This window comes from Pinus tabuliformis, chromosome 4_2 (genome assembly GCF_031772625.1).
Source record: "Pinus tabuliformis cultivar Carrire ecotype Pingquan chromosome 4_2, CPIR1, whole genome shotgun sequence".
NCBI lineage: Eukaryota > Viridiplantae > Streptophyta > Pinopsida > Pinales > Pinaceae > Pinus > Pinus tabuliformis.
The window spans coordinates 1123023990-1123037237 of NC_142304.1; positions in this window are offsets into that span (position 1 = coordinate 1123023990).

Genomic DNA, 13248 nt, shown 5'->3' on the forward strand with positions numbered 1-13248 from the left:
GCTACAAGGGGAAAAGAAAGACACAATATTTTCTCAAAGAGCAAAGAGCACACTGTAAATGCACTTTTCCTAATTCAAACCATACAAACTGTCAAAATGCAAATGCACATATGCATGTATTTGTTTTCACTTTCTTAATATTGATGCCTAAAAAGAAAGTTGTTGTACAAATTTGAATTCGATTTCAAGTGAAAAACACAAACAAGCTTCTTTCGAAATCAAAAGGGTAGAGACGATTACGACACTTTATGATTCTGAAGTAAACACTTGTTTCGACACTAGAAATTCACAAATTCAAACCAAAGGCAAAAGTAAAAGCGCAATCAACTGTCAACAACAAACAAACTTTCTCCTAAGATCAAAACGACACTTACGACAGGTCTAGATCTAAGGGCGACCGTATGACCAGTTTAATTTTGCAATGGGAAACTGTAAATGACATAACAAATACACAAAAACAAATACAGTTTCTTTAATACAACTGAGGCGGAATTAAGGCAAAGAAAAGGGGTTTTCAGATAGATACACACACTGATAACAGGCTGCAAAAATCAGAGATAAAACTGAACAAAATGAAGCAAAGAACCTCAACTGCACAGGGCAAAGGCTGATCAGCGCACCTGTTGCACAGAGAAACTGAATTGTAGCGCAGGTAGCCCTCTCGGGACCTACGTTGAAATGCAGAGTCTCTTCACAGAGCCTGCGCTGAAGCAGAAACGAGAATTTCCTCTGGGTTCTGGGTCACGGTTTGCAGTTTAATCTATGGTTTTTGGCCAGATAAAAGCAATCAGTAAGGTACAATCAGAGGGATGATTTAAAGGAGGACTAAGAGCTATCACAAAGGGAAATTAGAGAATTTGTGGATCAACTGTTCAAATCATAAACAAATCCTAGTGAGTGGATTGAAGTAGAAGCTACTTTGCACTTGATAATGGAAAGTGCAGTTCGATTGCTACTTCTGTGTTTATGAAACAAACAACAAGAGAAACACAAACAAACTAACTAGACACGATCCCCAGTGGAGTCGCCATTTTTTTGTTGGTAAAAGTATCTACTCAGAACGCCCCTATCCCACTCTAAGGTGTGATAGTGCCTTAGCAACAAACAAGGAAAACTATTTTCGTATTCTTCTTTATGAAATGTAAACGAAGAGGAAGGATGAACTAACCTGTGTATTACGCTAGTTTGTTGATCCAATCGCTCTCCTCTTTGTTTGCTTCCCGCTGCCTGCTCCCTTACTTGCCCAGCTTCACCAAGTTCCTGCAAGATCACAGAAGAGTAAAACTACACAAAAGACATAGATTTACATTCATAAATAGCTTAGGATCAGATTTAAGCTAAACATGAAAATATAACAAAACATCACTGATACACAAGCATGTAGGAGAAACTAAAATAGTTTTATTGATATGATAAGAAGATCCGAGAGGAGATACAACCAAGTGAGTCCTGATCCAGCATCTACCTCCCTGCAAAGGAATCCCTTCCTCACCTCCAACAAAGCATAAATCACCCAATGCACTAATCTCAATCTCAAAACCAATAGCAATTCTCTGCAAAGTACAAAATTCCAACCTCTGGATCTCTGGGATGAGGGATACATATATAGATGTATGCAAAGAGGATGAGTCAGCTTATGTTTTGACTTGTGGCTTCTCTCTGTCAGTTCTTGCTTCCACTTGGAGACTGAGAGCCTCTTACTCATCCTTGGTCGAACTCAGTGAGGCAAGTGTCATTGGGGAAGATTCTAGAAGCTTCCATTGTCTGTCCACCTCGCGGAATGACACTTCCATTTGTCATTTCCCGCTCAGCGCACCCTGGTAGTGCATTTAGGTGCGTTGCAACGCACCTAGCTAGTGTACTGGGGTGCTATGCAACGCAGGTAGCTAGTGGAGCAGCTGAAATGATCCTGATTTGACTGATTCTGAGTAGTTTTTGGTGGAGAACTTCTGGGAGAAGCTGTCATTGGTTGACCTTGTTCCTTTAGGGGCGGGAACAACACTTTTAGGGAATTTGGATCCCTTGGATTATGGACATTTCATGCTTAAAGCTGTAAGGTACAAAAATGTTTATAACAAGAGGGGAAATACTGGAAGACACACGAAGGAAGAAACAAGAGGAAGAAGAAAAAAATAAAATAGAAGAGGAGGAAAGTAGGAGGAAACAAGAATAAGAAGGGAAAAGAAGAAAGGAAACAACAAGAATAAGAGGATGAAAAAAGGAAACATGAGGCCCTTGCTAATAATATTTAGTAGTATCAGCTCCAGGAACAATAAGTAAAGATAGTAGATGACCAGTAGGGTTAAGGGTTTGATATGAAATTGCAGTTTCCTCCATCAGATGTTCCTCCTTCCAATCTAATTAATGGTGAATGCCCTCCAATACAAGAGATAGGAATCCTATATGAAGAAGAAGATGAAGTGTTTGATATCACAAGGTTGAAGTTTAATCAAATCAAGTGCAAAATAATCCAATAAAGAAGAAATTTCTATGCAAATAACCCAGCTAAGCCCAAATTTGTGGTCACTAGAAATAAATTATCATATACACCACCATGGACCCCAAGATGATCACTTTAGTTTGGACAGCCTTCATGATGACAACATAATTGAATATTATTATATTAAATATATGAGTTGTTGATCTTTAGGTCAAGCGTGTTGCTTCTGAACAAAGGGTTGCACAAGTACAAAATGAGAACCAAACCTTGTGCATGACTTTCAAGAAACAAATAATTGCAAGCATCTATTCAGGAGGGAGTGAAAATGTGAGAAGATTACATGGCCTTGGTGTATCAAGAGATGATGAGGTTTCATCAGGCTACAAGAACATTTCCAACCATACAAAAAAAAAATCAATAGAAAAGGAAGACATGCTTAAACAGGCCACAACAACTATTGATAGCATACATGAATCCACCATTCAATAGCCAGAAACTCTGAAAACTCTCACAAGAAAGGACTAGATAACTGTTCAGGATGATAAGATTCAAATTCACATCAAGGTCCATTCACATGAAAAGTTAACAAAGGATGTGGATAAAGAGTTAGCTTCATACAAGAACTTGTTGAGTGCCCTAGAATCTATAATTGAGGTGCAAAAAATTCCTTCTATGGGACCGATTAGTGAAGTAAGACCACAAGAATATGTTTTGTGAAAAATTCAATCATTCCTCACTTCTTTCAAGTAATTTTCTACCATGGAAAACTTACAAGTTAGAAAGGAAACGATTACCCAATATGTGGTGGAAATAGTAAGGATATACACCAATCTCGTGACCTTTTCTAACCAAATCAAGGTAAATAAGAACACTCTATTTTTTGATGCCCTAAAATGTCTTCATAGACATGGAGATGACCAACAACATAAGGTCATCAGCGTTGTAAAGGAATTCAAGCTTTGTTGCACATATCTTGTAGAGGGATTGCGTCTAGATATCACAAATATGTCTACAATTAGATTAGAATAATAGGAGCATTTCTTCCTTCACATCTCATGAGAATGTGAAAGGTCATGATGTAACTCAAGAGCCACAAGGGTAGATGAAACGTCACCCACGTTTTCCTATAAATATGTCTTCATGACACAATGTTAAGGACTCTTGGGTTTGGACTCATTTGTGCATATTGTTTAAGAACTAATAGATATTTTGGTGAATGCAAGAGGTTATTTCATGTTTTCATTCATGGATTTGATGGAATTCTCATCTGATGGTGTCATGTATATTTCAACTTAACGTTTTAAACTTTATGAACTTTGGTAGACAATTTCTTCATATGTTATCAAACATTTTGGGATTTCCCTTATGGTGAATGTATGGTAGGTGATGTGTTTTCTTTGAATTTATGTCAATGAATTGTTTTACTAGATTGCACAATATGTCATTGTAGAATTGTATGCTTACTTATGCTTTCATGGTGTTATATAACAATTTTTTTTATGATTGATAATGTATCATTGTAATGTGAAAGGGTTTGATTTGAAGCTTTGATAAAACTGGTTTTCTTGAGATTCATTCTTTAATATTATGTTTTTGCTATTCATGGTATCTTATGTGTTGAATTTCCATAGGTTTCTTAGTTGAATTCGTTAAATATTTATTTGTTCTTTAAATTTAAGCACTTATTTCGTCCCAAGCGAATTTTAATTGATGAGATGGTAGTTGGGCCTACATATCGAATAACATTCCTAAACCAAATAGTGTAGAGCCTAATAAGGTTTCTACACTGGGGAGATCACAATGTTGTCGGTAGTACATTCCATCTCATCGAAACATAGAAAAGAAAATTTTGTTGGAATCTAGATCACTACTGAGAGGGGGAGTGAATCAGTAGTATGGCACTAATAAAATTTTCACCAATTAATTAATATTTAAACCATGCATAAATGAAACACATAAAGAAATATTAGAGCATCAAACATAGACCAAAAACCACGAAAACACAAGGGACACATGTATTTCTGGTGGAAAACCCTCCTCCATGCAAAAACCACCCATGTTGGTTCCAATCTCCTCAAAATATTTTACTATATTAAGCAAATTCTTTACATAGAGGTTCATCTAACTACTATCAAATGGAGTTCTCTTTCTCACATGGATCTATGAAAAACCATCCGCTGGGAGCCACCACGACCAATGATCCTCGTCCAATTACTCCTAATCTATTATACAACTCTCCAGACTCCTATCTGTTGGAATCCACCATGACCAATGATTCTCTCCCAATTTCTTTTGAACCATCCAACCACCATTGGATGGAGAAAACTACTCCCTATATTAATTTCATCGGAGTTCTCCAACTCCTCTCGTCCATGTGGTTCTCGTTTCATACATTTTTAGGCTGGAATTGAGAAATTCTCAACATGAAAACCACAACAATAATCTCTTCAAGGCATAAAATCAAAACCAAAAACTAAACCACAAACTTCATCACATTCTCAACAAACACTGCATAAAATAATCTTCTCAACACATCAGCTGAAACCCTCTCTACAAAAGTTAAATATTACAACTAAATGTTGGACTCAAACAATAAACTGGAGAATATAATAGGAGAAAAAAATCTCCAAAAACTCCTGCAATGAGACTCTATTTCATCTCCTCGCTCATTGCACAAAAGGATTGCTGAAAGTGTTGGGAAAAATACTGATAGGGGGGTGGGGGGTGAATCGGTATTTTCAAATCATTAGAATTTTCCATTTCATGTCCAGATTTTTGTGACTTTATTGAAGGGAACCCGCATATGTGTGCGACTATTATTCAGAAAAATAACGTATATCCAGTAAATTTACTTTTTAGTTAATTAATTATTTGTTTATCTTGAGCCAGTGCATTAGTACTTCATTAGACATTAAATAAATAGTAACCATGTGTTATAAGAACAAAATAAACCATCACACATAAGAAACATGACAACACACATGAACACCAGGATTTTTAGTTGGAAACCCAATGTGGTAAAAAAACACTCTTGTTGTCATCTTTGTCTTCCTTTTATTATAAAGAAAAAATCTTACAACCTTGTACTGGCACAGACTCATAATAGTGTACAGGAACCCACCTATAGAAGGTTACAACCTCCTCTCGTTCTTCAGTACCCACCAGAAGGAAGCTCCAACCCCCTAATCTCGTTTACTAACACCCACCAGAAGGGAGCTCCAACCCCCTAATATGATTTTCCAGCTACCACTGGAAGGAATCTTTGACTTCCTCATTGAAATATCCAACCTTCAACACTTCCATGGACCACGTTTCATAAATTTTCATACTGGATCCACCTACTACAAAACATCACAACTTGTAGGCCATGTTTCATCAAATTTTCAGACTGGACCCACTACCATCATTTAATCCCAAAATCTAACATCAAACTGATCACCGCAACAAATCACTCAATCGTTAGCTAAAACAACCAATCTCTTAATTAACATAAACAACCAATCTCTCAATCAATTGAATCGGCCAATCACTAAATTAAATGAAACCTCATTGAATAAAATTATTCTTAAAAAACCAGAACAGTTAGATCATTGTAATAAGGGTACTAATACTGAACCCAAACACTGCATCATCTTACTCAATCAAATGAAAGCCTTAATCAATAAACCATAAAAATATATAAACTACTTTGTTGTAGCAAACCCACGTGCAAATGTGACTTCCTTGAAGCATACCCGCATACAGAGCTCAAAACATTGAACCCTGAAACTAAACCAATGTAACACTGAAACAAACACTGAATCGTACACAGATCCACTGCATCATTATGAAATAATCACAGAACAATTATTGATCTTCATTCACAAAGAACTAGTAGCTTCATCATTCTTCAATCGATCAAAACATCATTACTAAGCCCCGATCATTGAGTGAGACTTCATTGACAGAAACATAACAAGACTGATTAAATTGACCAGACATCTTTTCCAGTAAAACCCTAGTTTATATACGCGCTTTCCTCAAAGAAATTTTGCATGTATATGTGCTTCTACAGAATCAAACTCGTGTATAGATTTGTATATATACATTACGTACCAGTATTAAACCCGCTTGTGCACGTTACTTTCATGTTATCAAACCCTTGTACATATCTACAATTGCTAGCACAAACCTTCACTGCATAATAAAACTTCAGACATACTCAAATTTTGGAATACACCGAAAAATCACACATCAAGACATTGTCATCACTGATCAAATCAACCCATAATCAAAATTTTCATTTTGGATCTATTATCCAGCATCAAATTCCTAGGTGCATACTTAGTTTTAGATCAAAAGAATCAATAATAGCCCATTACATGCACACTCTCTTCAAATTTATTTATTCATGAAAATATTCATCAAGTACACACCTAAAACACTTTGATCTTCATATCATTATATAGCTTGTGTTGGTAAAAACACTGAGAGGGGGGTGAATAAGTGTTTTTAAAGCTCACAACAATAAAAGAAATTTTGAAATATATGCCCAACTTTACTGAACCCAACTCCCGTATGTACATGACTGTTGCAAAAGAAACTAGTGTATGCTTAGTAAACTTGTAAAAAAACTAATTATTTATTTGTTAAACATAAACCATAATGTAAGAGATTTATCAGGCATTTGATAAGTAGTAAGCAGGTACAGTAAGAACATAATAAAGTATCACAGATAAGAAACACACATGAACACCAGGATTTAAGGAGGAAACCCACTGTGGGAGAAAACCATTACTTCTGTTGTCTCAATCTTCAAACTTATTAATATAAAAAACTTCTTACATTCTTGTACTGGTGCAAACTCATGCTAGTACACATGCACCCACTTGCTGAAGGCTACAACCTTCACTCATTCTCCAACTCCTACTAGAAGGGAGGTTCAGCCCCCTGATCTAATCATGATCTGATTAAGAATATTCATTTCTTTTGCTAAGATCCTCCTCTTATTAGAAACAAAATATTGTTCATGTGCTTAAAGATTCATGAGTTTCGCAAGTGAAAATTTAATTTTTACGTTAATTTTATGATAAATTTTAACATAAATAAGAGACTAAATTGCAGCATAAAAATGTACAGAACATCACAAAAAACACATCACAATAGGAACATGATGAAGGAGTTCACCCCTCCTGGGCTACGTCTCCTTGGTCCAGCTTCCAATGGCTTGGGCCTCTCTATTATGTTCAAAATGTGTGCAAGTATGTGTTTACAATGCTCAAGTGCTTCTGAAGCCTACTCCAATGAGTCCATAATGTCCAAAAATTTCTACCTAACCTCTTTCTGCACCGAATTTGATAGAAAACTGGAGAAGTTATGACATCTCCTACCTTTCCCACTGTTCGCTCTACATTTTGCCCAAAATCTGGTAACAAACCTGCAAATTTTCCCGAAATTATGCTATTGGAGCGACAAATTTGCCAATTTTCAGGTGGATTTGTCGGACCAATAACCTTCCCATTAACACCTTCCAGTGGTTACACTAAATGCCAATATGTGGTCACATTGCATGGTTTGGAAGGGTGGTTTGAATGGTGGTCTGGAAACCACCAGATCTAGTGGTTAGCATAACCATCAGTGGTAGGTGTTCACATGGGGTGGTTAAAGTCTACCCAACCCCCCAACCATTGTGGAAATAAAGTTTAAGTAGTGGTTTCATTCAATAAGGTTAAGTGACAACCTCGTGGTGCAATGGTATTGAACTCTGTTGTGTGTTGGGAGGTCGCGGGTTCGACCCCTAGTGCCTCCACCTGGTCTATAACAATATTTTGGTGGCCTCTCGGGCTTCCATGTTGCAGCCTCTTGCTGGGCCACGTGTCAACCTGTGGTTGGCCATCACTCCCACCAATAGAAAATAATGGATTTCAACTTGTACTAAGGTACCACTTGGTGCGAACCAATTCACCGAGGGAACTTTGACGAAGTAAAACTGCCACATACCCTGCCTAGTCAGTGCGACATCAGCAGTTCAAACTGCTGACTGGCCTATCCATTTTTTTGAAAATTCGTTTGTTTGATAAAGTGGACAGAACTCATTATGGAGTCATATGGAGTATGTTTCGGTGAAACGAGTTTCACTAGATTCATGATAATGAGCACTACACAATCGTTTAGGTTCCAAACAATTCTGACAACTTTGATTTTTGAGAATAATTCTAAGAACCTTATCAGATTACCAGCTACTACTAGAAGGAAGCTTTGACTTCCTCACTGAAGACTCCAACCCTCAGCAACATCCATGGACCACGTTTCATAAATTTTCAGGCTAGATCCACCTTCTTTATTACATCATAACTTGTAGATCAACTGAAGTAAACACCAACTTAATTCAAACATAACAGTGAGATCATTGTAACCATAACTCATAATTGAACTCAGAATACTACATCAATACACAAAATCAACTGCAACCCTGATCATTCATATGCCAACATGTATACACTACTTCACTTAAGGAAACCCGCATGTATATGCAATTTTCTATAGAGCAACCTACATAAAGATCTCAATCTACTAAAAACTTGTAATTCTAAATCAGACACAGAGTTTACCAAATTTATTCTAAAATATTTTCTTACCTTATAGAACCCTCATGCAGTTAGAAGCATCAATAATCTTTTCAACCAATCAACATGTAACCAAATTCAACTTTGTCATTCAATCAGTTTTACTTAAGATATTAGCACTCAACCCAGATCAACATGAGGACATCATTGATAGACAACAAAGATACAAAAACACTAATTAGGTTGATCAGTCATTTATGAACATAAACCCTTCCTTTATAGAAGTGAATTTGAAGAAACGAACCCATGTGTATAGGCGACTTCACCGAGACCAACCTACGTACAGATCTGGAAATTTTTGACCTAAAATTGCGCAGCTCTTTAGAACTTCAGAAAAGCCCAGATCACAATATTCATAGATAAAAACATGCATCAATACTTAGATCTAGTCAATCCATGAGTTGATCATACAATGGAAGTCATTTCATGTCTCATGATCTTGATCCATCATTGTATTCATCGTTGCATAATTATTTCAGATCTATGTGTCAACTATGGCCCTTACAATGCAAATATACTTCAGATTGAAGCATTCATCCAAAACCCCTTTCACATCCACACTTAGCACTTTGATCTTCACCTCCTTATATAGGTAGATAATTAGCCAATACCATGGGTCAAAGCTACACTAGTGTCAGTGGTAATTTTGGACGGGATCAAGTAATCATTACCGCGCTCAATATTATGGGCTAATATCATGGTAAGGACCCTTGGTATTCTTAAATTATTGTGTCAGCATGTTTGAGACTTTGATTCTTTGTACATGCGTGTATACAGGACTTGGCCTTTACGAACCCATGTATACATCTTCAAATATTCACCTTTTATCAAAATTTTGATTATGATCTGCAAACCTTTGTCCCATCATTATGTTATTCTATTCCATCACTTTGTCACCTCTAAACTGACCTGTGGATTCATCTAGTTACCATATACATGTTATGTTACAAGAGAGTTGCCATCACGGACAACACATGCATCATAATGCCAACAATCTCCCCCTTTGGACATGATGGAAGCCATGTTGGTGTTGATCACCTCAACTTGTAGAAACATGTTAGATACATCAAATAACCATTATTAAAACACCAAGATACTCTCCCCCTTTGACATCAAACGCAAAGGGTGGAGCAAAGCTCCCCATTTGGATCTGATTTGGACTATACTATCCATGCTCCCCCTCAACACATGATGAATCTTCAAAAATATTTTCAAATGAATAACATGACTTTATAACTCAACTGAGTATGACCTTCCTATCACCAAGAACTCATACTTATGTCAATCACCCAACCGAGTGGGGATACATATTTGACTCAACCACCCTACCAAGTGGGATTACATATTTGACGTGACCTCAAAATTCTATAGAGTACAGTCAACATTGCTTTCTAAGTTGTGCTCAAAGCTTCTTAACCTAGCCATCTATTCCATTTAAGTTTTCATTAGCATGTAAGAAATCTCAAGGATGGCTAACTTTGTTTCAAGATAAGCTCCATTGATTATTCTGCACATTGTGGTCCTCTCTTCCTTGACTAAGTCTCCTGCCTATGAAAATCCCCATTGACTCCATTAATTCCTTTGTGCATCGTGGTCCTTTCTACCTTGTTAACCAACTACCGACTCATCGATGCCATCATAGTTAATTTTATGGCGAATAGCCAAAATGGTGTAATGGCCAAACATGGATGGACACCCCTCCAAAAATGTTGATCCATTCCTTTCCCTATATATCACCTCATATATCACCACATAAAGTAAGAACTTGGAGGCCCACATGCATGTAACTCCTTATAAAATGAAATTCTTCGAACTTTGAAGCTCTAGTCTTAGGGTATGGCCCACAATCTCCACTAAACCATATGCCCTTAGTGTTATTTCTTTTGTTATTAGCATATGACACTTGGTAAAAAATACATGTGAAAACCACTGCAAAACAACCATTGACCCCACTCATATGCATACACCCCTGTTGATTTGGAGCCTAGATGCCCTATTGACAATGGTCACTCCTCTTCCTTTACAATGTTATTATGGGGTTTTCGAGCTTGGCCCACCTTCCACTTGTCGGCCCCACTACAATGCATATAGTGGTGAGTTGGAGCCTAGATGCCCTAGTGGTCGTAACTTTCTCAAAATAAAATTTCATAAGAGTTATAGGCTTGTGGGCTTCTAGGCATTAACCCATTAGTGTGTGTCACTTCCAATGCGCACATGTCCTAGCGCTCTTTTTTTTGTAATCGGCCTAAAGTCCTTTAAATGATTGCTTGTAGTGGTTTTTCTTTATTAATAGCTTGAAGGCCATTAGTCAATAAAACACATCAAAACCATCGCAAAAACTAGACTTCGGTGCACCTCTCTTAATTTGACAGAACTATCAACTGCCGACAAAATCTCTATCTCCCAACTCTATTTTCCTAGCACTCGATTGAAATTTCTTTCAAGGATTCCACTTTCAAGGAATCTTTATTACATATCTTTTCAATTGAAGGTCCATCAGTTGTTGTCTTATGCTAGCCTGGCTCCTTACCATCCAATATAACCTTTTAATAAAGTTACGACCTTCTAGATTTCCAGGATTTTCGGCACTTTTCCTACTACCCTAGCTCAATTCTATCATCGATCTCTTCTAAATAAGGTAACGGGCTTTCAGCCACTTTTTTCGCTACCCCAAATCAATTTTATCCTAAATCTCTTTTAAATAAGGCCATGGGATTCTGTGTCTTTCGAGCTTCGAGACACTGTAACTTTAATCGTGGAGATCGTAACTTTGACTAAACAAAACTTTTGATTCTCGAGACCATTTTTGGAATTCCACATACCATTAGAAATATTTTCAAAGCACTATCCAACTATGACATAACTAAGAGCATCTGAGCTAAGCACATGGGGCAGAAATGCCTCCAAAGTTTGGGACTCCCAAACATCATAGTCATATTTTTATGCCTTCTCCACTAAACATGATACTATGATGATTCTCTACAAATGGTTGTAGACACCATAGGACTCCCCTGTGAGTGCCTCCAAGGCCTGAGACTCCTAACCATCATAGTCATAGTATTACAACTTCTCCAAATAAGCCTGCTACTATGATGGTTCTTTATAAGAGTTTGTAGAAACCATGGAACTCCCCTTGAGCTCAACACACCATGCACACCAATGCCAACATATGTTGCCATCAACTTCAATGCTAGTCTAGTTGACACTAATGCTAACACAATTACTGCAAATGCCACTTGTCCAATATCACATATCTTAGCATGACTGTTGACATCAATGTTAACACACTTATTGCCACTAACCATCCCAACAATGTCAACTTTCCAACAAAAAAATATATATATTTGATAAAGAATCAAATGAATAAACAAAGATGGAGATTAAATATAAACTAATAATTCACAGTGAACTAAAAATAAAAAACAAAAAAAAATATAAATCATTTTAAAAAAATGCAAAATTATTAAACAATGATGAAAATATACCAATAAAAAAAATATGGTTAATTGATATATATATATATATATATATGTGGGATGGTTTAAGATATTTTAAAGCCATTTTTTAACCTCAAATTTACTTTACATACTAAAATTGGTTTCCATATTTTACCATAAATTAAATTAATATTTTAATTAAAATGAAAAGTTTTTGTTTAAAAAATCTTGGGGAATAGGTATTTATGGTAAGTCAAGTTTAAAAGGAAAATGGACATTTTTGAGTGTGTTAAATTAATTAAAATAACTTGAATATGGTTATTGATAAATTTATAATTATAGCTTAAAGTTTAAGGTAATTTATAAAAAAAAAATCGATAATAAAATTTTAAATTTATTGGTTTGATATTTTATAATATCTTGTTATTTAAATTACATAAAAATAAATAATTATTAATTAAAAAAATTATATTTGTTATTATAATTATAATTAATGAATAAATCAATTTACTTTGAGGTGAAAATCTCTTTTAAAGTGAAAAGAGATTTTATCTCTACACTTTATAGAAGGAAATGGATCTATTTCGAGTGCATCAAAGTCCGTGTTGAATCCATTATATATTCAAAAATACATTTTAAATAACAAGCAATCACAACCTTGATTGAAATCTACATTTTATAAAAAAAGATAGATCTAGATTGGTCTAGTTTGAGTCCCTCAAAGTCTTTTAGAAATCTATTATATACTCAAAAATACATTTTAATT